Source organism: Peromyscus californicus, unplaced genomic scaffold (assembly GCF_007827085.1).
Source record: "Peromyscus californicus insignis strain IS unplaced genomic scaffold, ASM782708v3 Scaffold_6__1_contigs__length_162567912, whole genome shotgun sequence".
Lineage (NCBI taxonomy): Eukaryota > Metazoa > Chordata > Mammalia > Rodentia > Cricetidae > Peromyscus > Peromyscus californicus.
This window is the reverse complement of record NW_026294584.1, coordinates 77,277,222-77,296,770: the sequence shown is the minus strand read 5'-3', so window position 1 is coordinate 77,296,770 and position 19,549 is coordinate 77,277,222.

Genomic DNA, 19,549 nt, shown 5'->3' with positions numbered 1-19,549 from the left:
GCTTCCTTACTGTTGGTTCATAGTCCATGAGCTCTCAGAAGCTCAAGTCAGCTGTCTCTGTGGGTTTCCCTGTAATGACCTTGATTGCCCCCCCCCCCCATTCATACATACACTTCCTCCTTCCTTTCTTCAGCAGGACTTCTGGAGCTTGGCCCAATGCTCGGTTGTGGGTCTCTGCATTTGCTTTCATCAGTTACTGGAGAAAGGCTCTCTGATGACAATTAGGTTATTCACCAAGTTCAGGCACCCTCTCCACTATTTCTAGGAGTCTCAGCTGGGGTCATCCTTGTAGATTCCTGGGGGTTTCCCTGGCACCAGGTTTCTCTCTAATCCCAAAATGCCTCCCCCACCCCAAGACATCTCTTGTTACTCTCCCCACTCCAGTTGCCTCCAACCCTTCTCCTTCACCTAGCCCTCCTAACCCTCTCCAAGTTCCCCTCCTCCCACCTTCCCCCATCCCCTGCCCCAATTTACCCAGGAGATCTCTTCTATTTGCCTTTCCCAGGGAAATCCATGCCTCCCTCTTTGGGCCCTCATTGTTATCAAGCCTTTCTGGGGCTGTGGATTATAGGTTGGCTATCATATATTTTTCTCCTAATATTCACTTATGAGTGAGTACATACCATGTTAGGGAACCTGCAGGGGACTGACATAGGCCCTCTGCATGTGTGTGTGTGTGTGTGTGTGTGTGTGTGTGTGTGTGTGTGTGTGTGTGTGTGTGTGTGAGTTGTGTAGCTAGTCTGTTTGTACAGCTCCTAGCAGTAAGATAAGGACCTGTCCCTGGCACTTAGCTGACTTTGGGAACCTGTTTCCCATGCTGAATTACCTTGGTCCTGCCTCAATTTGCTGTGCCCATGCTTTGTTCAAGCCCATGGGACACCTGACCCTTTCTGAATGGAGACGGAGAAGGAGTGGATGGGTAGATGGTTTGTGTGTGGCAGGGAAGGAATAGGAAGAGAGGAGGGAGGGAAAACTGAGGTCAGTATGTAAAATAAATGGAAAAATGTTAATTAAATACAATAAAATTTTTTTAAAAGTATAAATTTTTTTAGCTTCATTTAAATTTTTACTGACACCACACACAGCAGATTTGTGCCAACAGCTGAAACCAAATTTAGCTACTCTAAACCAAGTTTAGAAATCAAGAAGGGAAGACCCATAAAATCCACGTGTCTGAATGTCCAGCTCCCAGCGGACACACCTGCAACAGTCTGTTAAGTTTTCCTTTTCCTTGTATCTTGAACTGTTTTAAACACCCACCTTCTCCAGGATATAAACCTCATTATTTTCTAGCTGTTACACCTCAATTTTTAACACTTTTTTGTGTGTCAAAAAGATTTGGTTTGCATCAAAGCTTTCTTTAAATAACAAAGAGTATATTCCAAGGATGAACTACATGAAACAGTAAAATGGGAACTGCTAAGATTAGGGAGGAGAGGGAGGACGGGGAGAGCTGATATGATTAAAGCACATCATATGCATGAATGGAAGTGCCACATGAAACCCTTTGTTCAATTAATATATGCTAATGAGAAAGACCAAAGAAAGAAGAAAAAGGAAGCCCAAATGTAAAATGATGACCCCTAAATGAAACATGACTCTAGAAGATGAAACTCTTTCTTCCCTTAAGATCTCATAGTAGTTTTGAGTTAAATGAGTATAAATTCTTGCTTTAAAGAGATGTTAATCTATAATAAGCAAAGCAATAAAGAGTCTTTATTGTCTAATTGAGTTAATCGTCCATAAAAGCTTTAACTTCTACTAATTCTACAATTAAACCTAAGTGTGAAAGAGATAAGTGCCCTCCAACTTTATTGGTAGTCTCAGAAAGATAGCAATGAAAATAAAATATCTTTGAGTTTATTTTAAACAGTAGATCTATGTTATTAGCAAGACAAAAGCTGCCAAGTGCATAATAATCCATTCATGTCACAAGTTACCCTATAGAGTGAACTGACATTAATTTATATAAGGGTAATTACAAAGCCTGGAAGAGAAATGATACATTTCTGAGGTAATCTGATGAAGGATGGTAATATTTGTGATGGTCCACAGGTCAACCCTCCACAACACTACAAATCCTCTAGAGAGCAGAGGGAAATCGTAAGTAGGCTAGTTATTAGTGGTTTGGGCAAATTCTACACATTAATAGCAAATAGAGCAATATAGGCAATGTTCAGATACTGTGTAGGCAGTATCTATATATTATGAAAGAAGGCATACTTGTGCAATACCTGTTCTTAAGAAAAATTATTTTACTTAGATTTAAGCTCAATAAAAACTAGAATAATCTCACAACATTTTTATGGGTGTATGCTGTGGATCATCTTTTTGTACACTGTAAATATATATTGCTCTCATTGTTAATAAAAATACGACTGGCCAATAGCTGGGCAGGAAGAAATTAGGTGATACAGTCTGAGACAGAGAGAATACTGGGATGAGTAAGAAGGGCAGAGTCAGAGGAGGAGTCACAAGCCAGATGGAGAATGAATCAGACACACAAAATGGGATACAGGTAAATGCCATGAGCCTCAGGGCAGCACATAGATGAATAGAAATGGGTTAATTGAAGTTGTAAGAGCTAGTTAATAATAAGCCTGAGCTATTGGCCAATCACTTACAATTAATATTAAGTTTCTAAGCAGTTATTTGGGAGCACTGCCAGCACAGGAAAACTCCACCTACAGGTGTAAGCAACTAAGAATGCATTACTTTGAAATCAAAATAAAACAAAAATAATAATTTGTAAAATAATCTTCATTTTAAACAGCTTGAATACCAATTTCAAAAATTTTTAATTATTTAGAAAAAGAGAATGTTGCAGAATATTTGCTTAACTATGAAAGATTGTTGCATTTGTTTAACTACATTAATATATGTTGCATTTGTTTAATTATGTAATGATGTGTTGCTGTTTTATCTTACCTGCTTAAGGTACCTGATTGGTCTAAAAAAAAAAAAAAAAAAAAAAAAAGCTGAATGGCCAATAGTGAGGGAGGAGGTATAGGTGGAACTTCCAGGCAGGGAGAGTAAGTAGGAGGAGGAATTTAGACTCTAAGAAAGAAAGAAAAGATGATCAAGAGACGCCAAGGGCCAGCCAGCTAGCCAGACATGGAGGAAGCAGAAAAGCAGGACATACAGAATGAAAGAAAGCTAAAACGTTCTGAGGCAAAATGTAGATGAATAGAAACAGGTTAAATTAAGTTAAAAGAGCTAGTGGGACAAGCCTATGCTAAGGCCGAGCATTCATAATTATAAGTCCCTGTGTCTTTATTTGGGAGCTGGCTGGCAGCCTAAAGAAAATACCAACCACAAGAGAATTCCTATTAAATTTCTCATGTGAATTTATTACTATAATGATAAAAAAGAATGGAGTCCAACTTTTAATTGCAACATGCTAAAAGTATTAAAAATAAATATTCTTACAGTTATGTTGGAATCCAAAGTTATTTGTCACTATCTGCTTGTGAAGCTTCATTAATGTAGGAAAGCCTGTTATAATAGTTCAATTGGAGGGTACTTGCCTAGCTTGCATGAGGCCTTGGATTCAATCTTCAGAAATGCAGTGACAATAATAACAACAAAAATGATAACAACAAAAAAAAATCTATTATGAAATTGTACTCCAAGAATATCCTTTAGAGCAATGAGATCAGATCGATCATCAGGCCAGAAGAAGCACACACAAAAGTATAGATGGACAAGGAACCATAGGAAAGCCATACCTCTGTATCATATTTCTCACTAGGAGTGTAACAGGTTCTTCAAAATATCTGTGTAATTAGAACATTGGCATGTCAAATGAAGGAATCTGAGATGGGAAATGAACACACCTTAAGTTTTTCATTATTATTAAAACTTCAGGGGCCTGAGTGATGGCCCAGTGAAGGTAAAAACACTAGCCAACCCTAAGTTGTCCCCTACTCCACTCCAACACACACACACACACACACACACACACACACACACACACACACGCAAATAAATAAAATGTATCTTTAAAAAAGAGTTTTAAGGAAGTTCACTTTTCAATCAATGTTAATTTCACAGTGAAATTGAGAGGAAATTACAAGCATTTCAGATATACCTTCTGCTTCTGCATATGCTTGATTTTTCCATTGACAACATCTTAGACCTGAGTATTAGGTATCTTTGCAGATGAAGCCACACTGACATTTGATCATCAACAAAAGGCCACAGTTTAGTACACCAACAGTCTATCTTGATATTGTGCATCCTGTAGCTTTGGAAACATGTGTAATATGAACCCATCATTGGATTTTCATACAGAATCATATAGGATTTTACCTGTGCGGTAAGTCCCCCATGCTCCACTCACTCATTCCTTTATTCAGCCCTCGCAACCCTGCTCTTTTTTTTAAAATCACATTGCAATTTTGCACTTTTTAAAAATTACATAGTTTAAATTATGTATTTGGCTTTTGAAATAGTGAAGACTGACTCCTGTTTTTTTAATACTGTACATTTAATCTCCCTATCTACTCATGGTCATCTGGAAGCTTGTCACTTTATATTACTGAATAATATAACATTCTCAGGATGAGCCATAGATTATTTATCCATTGATTATTGAAGGACATCTTGATTGCTTCTAAATTTTCACATTTACCAATAAAACATTTTTTTGTGTGTGTATATATATACATGTATATATATATACACACACAAAAAATGTATATATATATGTGTATATTATACACACAAAAAATGTATATATGTGTGTATGTATACATGTATATATATACACAAAAAATGTATATATGTATATATATATATATATTCTTGTTAGTATATGTTCTTAATATATAAATATTTAGGCATATCCAGGCCTCATTTCTTGTTGCTGTAATAAAATACCCTGACAAAAGCAGTTTGAGGGTAGAAGCATTTATTTTAGTTCACAATTTCAGGTTACAACCTACCATAGCAGGGACATTATAGGATGCAGGAACTTGAAGCAGCTAGTTATAGCCAGACAACAGCAGAGAGAAAACGAACAAACACATCCATGTTTCCTCTCAGACCCCTTTCTCTGCCTCTGCCACTATACAGTTCAAGATCCCATACCTAGGGAATGGTGCCACTCACAGTGGGCATGTCTCCAGTCTCATTACCATAATCAAGATAATTGGCCACAGACGTGTCTACAGATCAACCTGCTCTACACAATCCCTCACTGAGACATTCTAAGGAGAGTTTACATTGTGTCAAAAGAGAAATCAAAACTAATCATCACAATTTAGAAACATGTTATGGATATACAGTATAGATTTTTTAATATATAATATTACAAATATAGTATGGATAATGTTGTAGTAAACTTTCCAAGTGTCTTCCAAAGTAGATGTCATATTTCACCTTTCCCCCATTTTATCAGCATTTGGGATTTTTTTTTTTTTTTGGTTTTTTCGAGACAGGGTTTCTCTGTGTAGTTTTGTGCCTTTCCTGGATCTTGCTTTGTAGACCAGGCTGACCTCAAACTCACAGAGATCTGCCTGCCTCTGCCTCCCAAGTGCTGGGATTAAAGGCATGCGCCACCACCACCCGGCGTATTTGGGATTTGTATTATTTTAGATTTTGATGATTCTAACATCCCTCATTGCTATTTTGAATTTTAGTTTTTAATAAATGAATATGTGCAGCATTTTTCCTTATATTTATTTGCTACTTGTATATATTTAATGAGGTGTCTTTTGCCACTTGTAAAACAGATTGTTCATTTCCTTATTTTTGAGATTTAATAGTTCTTTGTAGCTTTTTTGCTTAACAAGTATTTTTAAAAATTAAGGTTTTTCAAGCATTTTCTCAAAATCTATGGCTTCTTTTATGATTAGAGTTGCCATTTGCAAAGCACAGATTACATTAGTTGTTTACTTCATGGATCTTACATATGTTGTGGGTTATTCACCAGAGAAGACTGCTCAGACATGGGTTTAAGCCAATAAACAATCTTTATTAGCTGGCCACTGACTACACTGGGTGTTCGGAATCCCAGTGTAGACCTGAGCCTTTGTTAGGGTTAGCTATACACACACACACACACACACACACACACACACACACACACACACACACACACACCGTGTTCTGGATTAACATACTTCATTTAATAAGAGTAGTTAGCCCGAAGTGTAACTACAGAAGCTAAAAAGCAAAGTTAGTACATTTTGAGATTTTCTCAGAACTATGCCCACCTTGGTAGATGAGGTCTTTATTTTCATTTTTGGCAGATGGTACTGTCTGTGTGCTGAGTTTTACGGGCTGAATGGTACTTTCATCATGGAATCAGTTGTGCTAAGTTCTGGGGGTCTACTAAGTTCTGTTAACATTCCCCACTGGTCTTAATGAATGAGTCAAATCTTGGACGCATCCTGCTTTAGTTTAAGATGCAGGGCCTATTGTTAATCCAATCAGAATGAGAAGTAAAGGCCAGCCAGTGTTGTTAACAGAGTAGTTAGCCAGAGGAACCAAGAGAACAGAGACTGGTAATACCTCTAGGACCTTATCAACCTGTCTACTTAGTTTGAAAAGCATTAGAAGAGGCATATTTAGGTAAACCATTGGTACAGACCCACTAAGTGGTCTCAGGGGCTAGGTAATATCATCATTATCCAGATGAATTAACCCATAAGGCAGACTAGCAGGCATCAGAACAAGGAGAAGTGCCCGGGTTAAGTCCTCTAATGTTAACTGGGCCTGCCTCAGTCACATGAACATTGTCAGTCAGTGGGCTGGCAGTCTGGTTAGTTCCTATCCCTATGTAGAACAGAGGCCAGGTGTCTAAGCATAATCAGCAATCATGGCCAACTTTTGGTTAATAGTTAATAGTTAATAGATTAACTCTATCCCTGGGGTCCCTTTCTGTGTCACAGAGTTTGATTCTCCTGTTTTTATATTTCTTATTTCTCTTTTCCTCCCCAAAGGTCAGAATCTTTTCTAAGGAAATTTTTAGAAAGCCTCAGTTTTACAAACCCATTTTTTTTTTCCCAATGGAAACTCCCTTCTTTCTGGTAATCAGGGGGCCCAGCCATAGGGCATACATAGAATTGTAAACTTCCTATTTTTATTCCAAAAGATAAACCTCCATATCTTTCCTTTCTCTAATACAGCCAGACATTTAAAGTGGGCATCAGTGAGCAAAGGTCAAGGTGAGTGTGGGTACTGGTCTGTAGTCACACTAGCTAATACCTTCTCTGTATTTGTCTTAGTTCCCTGGTGCAGGCCTGAGGGCCATAGGGATTGAACAATAATCCTGTGTTTATACCAAACACAAGTCACAGGAGTAGGTAGAGGGGCAGGGAGTGGAAGGGCCTGAGGGCCCAACAAAATCTTTCAGTGGGTCCATAGTCTGGAGACACTCCATTTGACATCATCTGTGGCTTTTACTCTCTTGGCCTGGGGGTGTGGTGGATCCAATAGTGTAATGCTAGCTACCTTCACAGAGTGAATTACCATGTGGAGTCCTTTCTAAGTTGGTTTTAGTGTACCTTGTGCTATCTGACTGACCTAGAGAGTATCGTGGGACTGGAACAAGGGGAAACTGATGCTGGACTCAGAGATTGGCTGGGTCTCTGAGATGGTCCAATAAGTAGCCTTTTTGGAGGGTTGGAGTGCCTGTAGTGACTTGAGAAAGGAATGGCTAGAAAGTTCTGCCAGCTTTTGGTCTCTGAGGCAGGGCAGCAATGGGGAAGGTCTTCTAAACATAATCTCTGAGGGATTAAACCCCTACCTATGGAATGTAGCAGGCCTGAAGTAAAGCAAAGGGAAGGAGGTCTGTTTATCCACCTTTTGCTGGACTCTAATGCGAGTTTTGTTAGACTTTTGTTTATTCCTTTTACCTGACCAGAATCCTGAGGTCCATACACACAATGAAGTTTTCAATCTATATTTAAAGCTTTGGCTATTAATTGAGAGGTGTTGGCTATGAAAGCCAGACCTTTGTCTGACCCCATTGCTAAGAGGAGGCCAAATCAGGGGACCAGTTCCTGGAGGAGCATTTTAGCTACTATCTGAGCAGCTTTAATCTGGGTGGGGAAATGCTTCTACTCACCTATAAAAACTAGTAAGTACTTTTATCCTTCCCTAGCAAGTCAGATCTCAGTGAAGTCAGTTTTCCCCGTGTTTGCTGGGGTGTTGGTCTCTCATTTGGACCCATTCCTGGGTAAGGGCTCTCTGTTTTGAATTTACTTGAGCACAAACCTGGCATCTTGCTAAGACATCCCACACTAGGCTGTCCAGTCTAGGTATAACATACTTTGGTCTGAACAACTGAGAAAGTTTCACGGACTCCAGATGAATAGCCTGGTGAAGGTTGATTACCAGAGTCCTGCTGCTTGTTTCTGGGGGAATGATCATTCCCTCTGGTGTGTTCCATCAACCTGTGGGTTTGAGCTGTCCATTTCTTCTTTACCATGTGGTCTTAGGCAGCACCAGGGTGTAATATGTCATCAGAGTATCAATAGGCCCCACTTATCTTAGGGCCATTTGTCAGCCTGCAGGTCAGCAGCTCAGCAATGGCAGACAGCAACTTGCAGAGAGAGCCGAATAGCCTCTAGGAGGGCTAAGATTTTTATAATGTCCCTTCCCAGCAGTAAAAAGTCCTCTTTCTCTATAGATCATACCATGGACTTGCCCAGTAATAAAAGCATACTGACTGATGGTATATCGTAGATGGATGCATTTAGTGTCTTTAAATGACAGGGCAACCTGGTCCAGGAATGGTGCCCACTGTTAACTCCCCTAGGTATGCCCATTTAAAAGCAAAGATGGGTTGACTCACCTCTGCCAATGGGAGGCTGAAGAACACATCTTTCAGGTCCAAGACAGTGTACACCTGTTTCTCTGGAAGAATCAGACTCATGAGAATCAGAGGTCCCAGGTTTCATCAGAGGTGGGAGAGGTATATTCCTGGGCGACTGATGGGGCACCAGGATGCCTGTCTCATCAAGCTTGGCAATGTAGACTATAACTTCCCCTTTTGTTTCCAGAGTCATTGGATGTTGTTTAATTTGCATATGCGGGTAGCAGAACTGGTTGGTTGAATATAGGAGGGTGGTGTTGGGCCAGTCTGGGGGAGTTGGTTTCTGCCTACACCCCTGGGGAATCTTTGTTGTCAATTTGAGAGATAGTTCAGCTGTATCTTTTGACTGCAGGCAGATATTCAGGTAGAAGATATTCTACTGATAGAGGGTAAGACAACCAAAGTTCTGTTGGATATCTGTAAGTCTGCTCATCATCAGAGAAGATGACAATGGCTTTTAATTTAAGCAAAAGATCTTGTTCCAATCAGTTTCTGCTGTTAAACACCCTTTGAGCTGTCCCCAGCAACCGGGACTTGCTTATACCTTTAATTTTTAAATTTTTTTTTATAGCTTTTATAACTTAAAAAAAAAATCTGGTGCCTCCTGGGTGGCAAAAGTTTCTAGCAGCTGTCTTTAATCTTTCTAAAAAATACCTAGTGAAAACTACTTAAAGTCTGTTCTGTGCTCTGTCCAAGCTGTGCCTGGCAGCAATCCCTGTGCCCAGACCAGGGGCAGGTTTTGTTTTTTGTTTGTTTGTTTTGTTTTTTAATTTTTTTTTCAGGGAGTGGTGGCTTTTGTGGATCATTTGTTAAAAAAAATGACACATAAATCATGAAAGAGAAAGGAGTGGAACTTTCTCTTTTCCTTTGGGCTCAGGCACAGAGTGGAGGGAATGCTCACCTGGGGAAACTTTCTCCCTCTCTATGTGGTCTCTGCTTAGGTGGCAGCTGAGCCCTGGATGAGAGGCCTAGCCCCTCCCCACCTCCACCCGGGAACCAATCCTGACTGTAAGCAGGTGTGGAACAACAAAACAAGCAAGCATTCCTGCTCCTGGAGGGGGACAGGTGGAGGGACATTTTGGTTTCTCTAGATTATCTGGAAGAACCAAAAGGATTTAGGTCCCCAAAAGGAGAGAGCACAGGTTTTAAGCTGGGTAGAGGGAGGGTCTCACACAAGAGAAAGCCACTGATCAATACAGGGAAACAGAACTGATAGAAATACATAGACACACACACACACACACACACACACACACACACACACACACACACACGCACGCATGCACGCACGCACGCACGCACACCGAGATAGAGAGAGAGAGAGATACAATAAAAACAGGATCCAGTGACATCTCACATGGTTCCCAGATACAGGATCAACAGCCACATCTGACCTCGCCTATGTGTGCAAACAGAAGGCAACTCTGCCAGACTTAGCTCTTGAGGTCACAGACCAAGTGACTTTCTCACTTGTTTTCTGTTGGTGTAGAGGTATCAGACAGTGCTATATAAACAGTGATTGATCAAAGGGAGCCCTGGGGACCTGGAATATGGGGACCTGGAATATCTCAGGTTGTAGACCTCTAGGAATCCCCTGACCATCACACTCTTCCTTGCTCCAAGGGGCTCTGAGATTCCTGGTGCCTTGAGGTCTGGTCTCTGGGATCTCAGTAGAACCTCCAGAAATGTGTGGTATTCACCAGAGAAGACAGCTCGGACATAAGTTTAAGTCAATCAACCTATGGCTTTAGCCACCTGGGGACTACACTGGGTGTCCAGGATCCCAGTGTAGCCCCGAGCCTTTCTCAGGATGAACTTTTAAGCACAGAAACAATGTTTTGGGTTGACATACTTCAGTTAACAAGAACAGTTAGCCAGAAACAGAACTACAGAAGCCAGGTTAGTTCTGAAATGTTTAAGGTGGGGTAATTAGAGGAGGTGGGTTACTGGGTGTGGGTGTGCACCTGGGGAACTGTTTCCTCTTCCAGTCTTGTCTCTTACTCTCTGCTTCCATGAACAGCATCCTACTCTAGGTTCCCAGTACCATGATGTTCTGTTACCTCAGGCAGAGACACAATGGAGCCAAGGATCATAGACCAAAACCTTTAAAACCATGAGCCCAAATGAACCAGTACTGTTGCAGAGTATTGTTCACACTGTGTGAAGATGTGACACTGTGATTGGTCTAATAAACAGCTGAATGGCCAATAGCTGGGCAGGAGACCATAGGTGGGACTTCTGGGGAGAGAGAGGGGAGCTCTGGGAGGAAGAGAGGCAGAGAGACACTAGTGAGACACTGAGGAAGTCAGACATAAGGAGAGGTAATCGAGTCATGTGGCCGAATGCAGATGAAAAGAAACAGGTTAATTTCAGTTATAAGAGCTAGTTGTGAAAAAGCCTAAGCTAAGGCCAAGCTTTCACAATTAATAATAAGTCTCCATGTCCTTATTTGTGAGCTGGCAGCCCAAAGAAAAGTCAGATTACAATTACTCTCAAAGGCATTTTTTTTCTTCCTTCTGAATACATATTCTTTTTATTTCCTTTCCTTGTCTTATTGCATTGGTCAGTATTGAGTACAATGTTGAAAAGGTTGGTGCAAGGGAGACCCTTGCTGCGTATGTTATTTAGTGAAAGTCTTTGAGTTTTTCACCATGAAGTAGGATATAAACAACTATAGGTTTGCATAGTTATTCCTTAACAAGTTCAGCATGTTTTCCTGCCTTCTTTATTTTCTGAGGGTTTTTCTTTTCCTTTTGGAAACCAATAATAGGATGAGTTTTTGCCAAATATTTTTTTCTGAATCTATGCCATTTTTCCTCATTATGATGTGAATGTAGTAGTGGAATTATATTCACTGATTTCTTTAAAAAAATTGTTTCTTATATTTTTAAGAATTATATTAAAATTGTATGATCTCTTCCTTCCTTTTCCTCTCTCCAAATGCTCCCATATACCCATAAAAAAGGACCTCTTTGCTTTCATTCAGATTCATGGCTTCTTTTTCCATTAATTGTTGTTACACACACACACACACACACACACACACACACACACACACGAACATATACTCTCATATATATGTATACATATATATCTTGCTATCTATCATCTATCTATCTATCTATATGTATATATAACTTGCTCAGTCTGTATAATGTTCACTTGTATGTATGTTTTCAAAGCTCATCATTTGGTATTGGATATCCAATTGATGTGTCCTCCCTAGGAAAGACTATTTCTCCCGCTCTCAGGATTTCAGTTGCCTGTAGTTCTTTGTGTAGGGTAGAACATTACTGCAGTTCTCATCAATCAACCTCTACACACACAGCTTCTTTACAGGAGCTCTAGTTTACACCCTCCAGTGTGTCCTGTATGTTTAACTCAGGTGCCCCTTTCCTACCCTAGCAGGTCCTGCGGTCTGGTCTTGATCCTTAAACTCCCCTCCTGAAGTTCTACCTCTTTTCTGTTAGTCTGGCTGGCTGATCACTGATACAGTGCCCATACCACGGCTGTATCTTAAAAAGAAGTCCCTAGCCCTAAACATATGTGTATTCTGCCTGACTCACCTGAATCACCCTGGACCCTTATTCTATCCTATATTGGGCTTTGTATTGGTCCTAATTGCTTTCTCAGTTCTCAGAATTCAAATGCATCTTCTGAGTCATTGGGACTCCAAATCATATTTGCTTCCTTAATTTCTACCAGTAGGTGTTCAAAACTATAAGATAAAATTTAAACAATTTATGCATTCATCCATACTCCTCCATGTTCTGGATTCTTTTTCCTCCTCCCATAGCTGTGCTTTTCTTTTGGTTCCTTCTTTCCTTCCTTCCCTCCCTCCTTCCCTCCCTTCCTTCCTTCCTTCCTTCCTTCCTTCCTTCCTTCCCTCCTTCCTTCCTTCTTCCCTTCCTCCCTTCCTCCCTTCCTCCCTTCCTCCCTCTTCTGTGTTCAGACTCTTATAATGAAGGCATGTGGACATCTTCTGGGTTCAGATTCCTATAATGTACGCATGTGGACATCTTCTGGGTTCAGATTCCTATAATGAAGGCATGTGGATGACATCTTCTTGGTTCAGATTCCTATAATAAGGGATATGGACATCTTCTGGGTTCAGATTCCTAAAATGAAGGTGTATGGACATCTAGGAATGTGAAAAGAGTTGTTCAGGATGAATCTGGAAAATGTCTGCTTTGCTTCTATGGTCTGGTGAATAATGGCTGGACCAAAGACAGGAAAAACACCGACTCTGAGGAGGTCACCCCTTGCTGACTGCTTGCACCCTGATTGTGACAGTTATGTAAATACCGAACAGCATGATTAGCAAAATCCCTGCCTCTCCAAAGGAGAGCCTTTGCTTCTTCTGTATCAAGAAACCTTGGTATCTTGCCTGCCATGTACTGTATTTTGCCATCATCTATTTGCAAGCTTTAAAAACATGAGCCTACAGTTCTGAGAGACACATCTAGAAGAGGATCACTAGACTATCACACTCAACTGGAGCCAGTGAAAGGAGCCAAAGGGTCACCTGAACTGAATGTGCTGGCTCTGTTAGGGAGGGAGAGGTCCACACTTGGCTCTTGGACTTAAATTAACTTTAGAGAACTTCCTTTTGAGAGTGCTCTGTGTTTTTACAAGCGTGGGGCTACTTCACAAAGTTCCTTGGTAGGTTTGCATTCTATGCAAGTAACTTACTGGCTAAGACAGACATGCTGCTTCATCAGGTTATCTGCTGCTGGCATTCTGGTTTTGTTGTCACCGAAGGTCAGCCGTATCAAGGAGCAGTGGCGCTAGGGTAGGTGGCAGTGGGAGGAGGCCCTGGTGCCATCCTGAGAAGTCTCACAAGGCTTGGCCAACACACACTGCAAGTCTCATGTGGGAGGACTGACATAACTGCAGGAACGAGGTTCCTTTAAGATGCTGACTCTTGTGATAAGGTGATGAAGAACTAGAAAGATGACTCAGCAGTTAGGAGCACTGACTGCCCTTCCAGAGGACCTGGGTTTACTTCCTGATACTCATATGGCAGCTCACAACTGTCCGTAACTTAAGTCTCTGGGGATCTTATGGCCATTATGGGCACTGCATGGACATGATGCAGAGACATACAGGCACACAAAATAGCCATACACATAGAATAAAGGGAAAAACAGATTTTAGAAAAGATGATGATGTTTCTTGCCTTGAAGGAGAAGATATACTATTGTGTTTCCAGGGAAATGATTTTAATTATGTTTACCAAAATGCTGCCTTTGAAACCTAAACCACTACAGTAGAAAAAATAGAAATTATATTTATAAAAAATATTTCTGTAAAGAAAGTAAACTGGTAAAACTGAGACTTACATTATGCTTATCACTCTTACTTTATCTTTATGCAATGTAGACATATCAAAATATCATACTTGACCCCATATAAAGATATTATTATAGCTGTTATGAGTAAACTAAAATGACACAATTTTAAAGGTGATTGCCTGAAAACATTTACACTCAGGAAGTCTCCAGAGCCCAAGCCAGTGTCCAACATTATTTGTAAATCCATGTAGAATCCATGATAGACTTTGAGTTTCTCTGTAATCATTGTGACCTCTCCCTTACCACATGACCCCATCAAATGTCATCTACTGAAATGTCTGCCTAGGTGATGGTAAAGAAGCAGGCAAGCATTGGGGATGTGTTAGCAACCTGGGGCTCCACTTGTTTTAGGACATGCACATCCCTTTGCTAATGCCTTTGTCATCCTGAGACGCTGATCTGCCAGAACTCTGCAACCTAAGAAACTGTTTAAAACTTTGGACCCCCATCTTCATTAAGGTGCATGCATAGCCTACTACACTGAACAGTGGGATAAGTTTCTCTTCCTATTAACAACACAGATCCTATTCAGTCACACTCCAGTTAGGACCAAGCATGAGAGAAAGGGGGAGGGGGCCCGGGGGGGTTGATCTGCCAAAGGTCGGTTTTGGTGTACGTACAATAAAGCAAACTGTGTCTTCTAAGTCAATTTTTTGGGGAAAACCCCTTATTTACTGTCTTTGGCCTATGAATAATTGGATATGTATATGATTAAAATCACATACACTATGGGATCTGCACAATAGGAAAAGTTACATAATTTCAATTTGTAAATCAAAACAGAGATTCAGCCAAACTACATCCTATAGAAACTAACCAGGCTCTCTTTCCTTTAGACCCCATAGAAGAAGAGTCAGGCAAAACCTGGGGCCCTTGAATACTCTCACTCACAAGGCCTGCTGTCATTCTTGACAATGTTATTTTTTTTTAGTATGTACTATGCCTTTGCTGTGAATAAAGCATTCTTGATACTTTTTAAGCTGTCCATTTCATTTCTTGAATAAGATGCCAGGTGTTACCATTCTCAACACCCTAACTGCTTCCAGAATCCAATGGATGTGCATGCACTGTCAGCATTCAGGCAAAATGCTTAGTCATTCCACGGCCTTATGTCCTACACAATCTTTGTTCAGCATGGCCACAAAATCTATGCACATGCACATGAGTGGCATGGCTATGTAAGCCCCTATGCACATGCGAGAGGTAATCCTTAAAAGCAGACTCCACCCCTTCCTCACATTTCTCTCCAGCAGGTCTGCTGCACTAGTCCCAACATTCCTCCCCCTATCCCCTAATAAACTCGTAAAGTGGGTTTTGTTGTGTCTCATGGTCTGTTCGTGCCCGGTAAATAACACCAAGAACCTGAGAATACCCATCTCAGACCTCAGCTCCCAGTAGCAATCATTGTAGATATTCTAAATATGTGCACTTTTAGGGAATATTTAAGTCAACTTTCTGTCATGACAACATACCTGAGGAAATGCCTGTATATGTAGGAAAGACTTATTTCAGTTCGTTACTTCAATAGGCTTGGTCCACGGTGGCCTGGTTCTGTTGCTTCTGACCTGTGTTGATGCAGAGCATGTGGAAGGGAGCATACCATACAGCAAACTCCCACCCAATGGTATCTGGGAAGCCAAGTGGAGGATAAAGGGCCCAGGATTCTGCAGCACTTTTAAGTACATGCTGCCATGACTTATCTTCCCTCACTGGCCTGCAACTCCTGAAGGTTCAACTACCTCTCAATAGCACTGCATGCTCAGGAACAGACTTTCAACACATGCCCTGTGGAGATTATTTCAAATCCAATACCTCTAATACAAAGCATATGTCCATTCTTTTCCTTTAAAAGTTTATATAGTATAAGTGTATCCAGAGAAAGTCAAATCTGTCTTATAAGAAATCATATCTTCTCATTAAAACTAAACCTTCAAGATGGCCAAGAGTAGGCCCAAATCTTTTCCTGTCACCAGCTCTCATCAGCCTAGATGTACAGAAACTGAAAGCAATTTCCTTTGACCTTTCCAGTGACCTTTATGAGACTAAACATCCTCTGCTCAAGCCTGCCTCCTGCAGGACCTGGCTATGCATCAAAAGTCTGAGTAAGTGACACTCCTTTACCCTAGCCTTTTTCAGTATCACAAGGTTAAGTGGAAGCAGAGACCAAAGCAAGTGTTCAGCGCGCACTTTCCTGGCTCGGTTAAAGCCTTTCTTCGCTTATTTGTTCCTTTCGTGTGATTGATTTTCATAATAGGGAGCTTTGCTCATAATCTGTCCATCTAAAATAGTGTGTGATTATGGTCACACAGCAAAAAGCCCACGTGGTGCATTTATTTCCTATGCTATTTACAATCACTGCAAATGCTCTGAAAAAAAAAATGTCAGTCTGAATGCACAAACACCACTTTGACATCATTCATCAAGAACACCACAGTATGGTACAGACAAGCTGGGGCTGTCAAATCTAGAGGGGCGTGTACTCATTTGCTGCCTTGGTAAATTGTACAAGCCACTCCGCAATCATGAGGCTGACAAGGGAGTACTCTCTTCTACCATGATTTGGTGATTAGTGGAACGCACCACAGTAAATTAATTGGAGATGTTTGGAGGGTTTTTCCTTAATATTACAGGCACAGGGCTGCTGCATTGTTCCATTATTGTGCTTTGCCATCTGGACTGCTGCTCAATGGTAGCGTCCCCTTCTTCCCAAAGGGAAGAACAAGACAAATGCTCCTGAACATTTCTTATGCCTGTTTAAACAAATTTCTGGGGGTCCACAGTAGGTCCTGCTACCCCTCCCCTCATTCCCCTTCATTCTCCCTCCCTAAATAACCCGGCAAGGAGAAAGAAAGAAAGAAATCTTACATCTCCCAATTTCCCATTCTGATACCCAGTGTGGTGCCATTAAATAGTCCCCTTCTGGAGTGGGTCTAATTGGCCGATATATGGGGGCTTTCTATTGATGCTTTCTAGTCAACTTACAGAGTACTTACATGTATATAATTTACCACGTGAAGGTCACTTTCTTCACCCTTATTTTTCTGCTGTTGAAATTGTCATTCACCGTGAATTTCCATGTAATTAACTGGTTTGGTGGCAATTTCAAGCACTTCAGAAAGACAAAGAACAACCTGAGAAATGCAGCATTCTTGCTTCGGCAAACATACGGAGAAGCGTTGCTCGTCGTTCCCCTGGACCACCAGATGTCAGCCTAAATTGAAGAATAGAGTGGAAACCATGTTTCATAATGTGCTGTCTCGTTTGCCAGATGGAATTTTACACAGTCGTGCAGGAAGAGCCAGGCTGTAGCGCCTGGACTGCAGTGTTAGCACAACCCGAACTGCTCCACAGCGTTTTGGGTGATGGAACGTGACTGTACCGTAGGTCACTGATAGCTTAATTTATGAGGATTGATTTTGTCAATTCCAGTGGTTCAAAAGTCACTGTTAGAGCTTTAGTCCATTTAATTGTGCCTGACTTTCGCTTTACTCTTGCTGTGGGAAGACAAGCTGCTGGACAGAGCAAACAGTCTTCTCTTTACTGCTGTTTTTCCATTTGATTCCACAGGCATTGTTTACTGTGATTTACATGTCAATCAGCACTTTTACATATAGGAAGCAGATTGTTTTCATGTAACTTACAGCTGAACACAAGTACATGTAAATGCTAAACTACATTAACTGTGTGTCACTTTTTAAAAATTTTTTAAAAATTTTATTTTATTTTTGTGTGTATCACTTTTTATTTCACAACGTTAATTCAACAACCAGGAGATGTAAAGATTTTTTCCCCCCTATGTTAGTAACAGGCTCTAAACTGGAAGATTGTAGATGTCGCTTGGCAGGATTAACTGGTTGTGTTTTAGGCTAGTAGGATGTCTGTTGTAATTTTCATTAATGTATTCAGCATTAAACATGGTGGGAAACTCCATTAATACATCCATTAAGACAAACCATGAGAGATACAAGCAAAGGGATTTTACTTCTTGTCTTTTGTATTTCACATAGGATGGGTGATACATTAAATAACAGAGTGGGGGAAGAGAGGGGGAAAGATTGAGATTAAGAGAGAGTCAGAGAGAGAGAGAGAGAGAGAGAGAGAGAGAGAGAGAGAGAGAGAGAGAGAGAGAGGGTTCACTCTATTGTTTGTTTTGTTTAGGACTTGCTCTTGCTGGTACTACTGCCATATCAATGAAACACAGTATTTCTACCATCTCTGTAGCTTCTTGAATTTTAAGCCCTGGCATTTATTTGAACACCACCAGCCAGTTCTTATCGTTTATCCCCTCTGCTATGAAAACTCAGTTCTCTTTGGAACCAGTGCTAATAAAAATAAAACTGCCGGGCGGTGGTGGCGCACGCCTTTAATCCCAGCACTCGGGAGGCAGAACCAGGCGGATCTCTGTGAGTTCGAGGCCAGCCTGGACTACAGAGTGAGTCCCAGGAAAGGCGCAAAGCTACACAGAGAAATCCTGTTTCGAAAAACAAAAAACAAAAAACAAAACAAAAAAAGAATAAAACTTCACATTTACTTATCATTCCGAGAAGAAAAGCACTTCTGACATTCTACACACATGATTTTCCTACCTTCTTCATACAGTAGGTCGACACACGCATGTGAATTTCAGACCGGTTGAAAGCCTGTGGCTGCACAGCATATCAGAGCCAATGCAATCCCACTCTGAGCAGCTAACAGAGCTTTGATATCTTCACCTCATTTTAGAACTAGATTATTGGGAAAGAAGAATAGGACTAAAAAATCACCCTTTATTGTGTTTCATTTGGTCTGATTTAGCAAGAAGGTGTCCAGAGCAACCTTGTGAAGAATAAAATCTGAAGGCTTGCATTTGATTAGAGCCTAGATAGTAAGTTGCATAGTTGAATCTCAAGCACCTGATATATAGGCCTTCTTTTTTCTTAGAGATTGTGCAATATACAGGGTTACTAATCTCTGCCATACTATAATCAGTTTAGGGTATAGATTTTGTATTACTTAAAAATTAATGAACTTACTCCTTGCTGAACACAATCCAAATAGGGAATGAATAAATTTGACACCTGTCCTTTTAGCAATGAATAATAATGAAAACTGAAAGGATATCAAACAAGCTTATCCAAATGGTTGACATCAGTAAGTACAGATATGAAATAAAGACCCTATTTTCATGAGTACAATTAGAGACTGAACCTGACCACGTGCTTTCAAACAGAGAACGAAATCACATATCACATTAGAGAGCTTTTATTTTTGTTTATTTTGTTGTTGTTCCCTCTAAAAGCAGCACAGGCATTATTCTGCTCACCTGAACCTGGCTGTGAGCTGCAAAGTGTCAAGTCAAAAGAAAAGGCTGGTGAGAGGGCTCAGTGGATGA